This window comes from Glycine max, chromosome 3 (assembly GCF_000004515.6).
Source record: "Glycine max cultivar Williams 82 chromosome 3, Glycine_max_v4.0, whole genome shotgun sequence".
Taxonomy (NCBI): Eukaryota; Viridiplantae; Streptophyta; class Magnoliopsida; order Fabales; family Fabaceae; genus Glycine; species Glycine max.
The window spans coordinates 31,998,722-31,999,113 of record NC_016090.4 but is presented as its reverse complement, the minus strand read 5'-3'; positions in this window follow the sequence as shown (position 1 = coordinate 31,999,113).

The window sequence follows — 392 nt, the reverse complement described above, 5'->3', positions numbered from 1 at the left end:
AAATATGAAATCATTTAATGTTGGAGATGTTTAAATTTTATATTTTAGATTTATTGCTTGGATTTTCTTTTGTTAAGACATTATTTATTTTATTGATGTAATTGACTAATTATTGAGATTTTATTTACATTTGTATTGAACTTAATTTGATTGTATTATATTTTTATTAAAATTAAAATTCTTTTAAAACTAGGCCCGTGGACCGGTTCGTTTGACCCGTGGAATCCGCGGGGCAGGGGCGGACCAATTTGTTTGGTCCGTGTAAGAAGCGGAGCGGATTGACCCGGTCCGCTACTAATGTGGGCTTATGCGGGCGGGCCAGCCCGCTTACCACCCTTATGCACAAATCATTTTTTTTTATCTCTTATCTGTCTGGATTTTTTGGGGCTTAA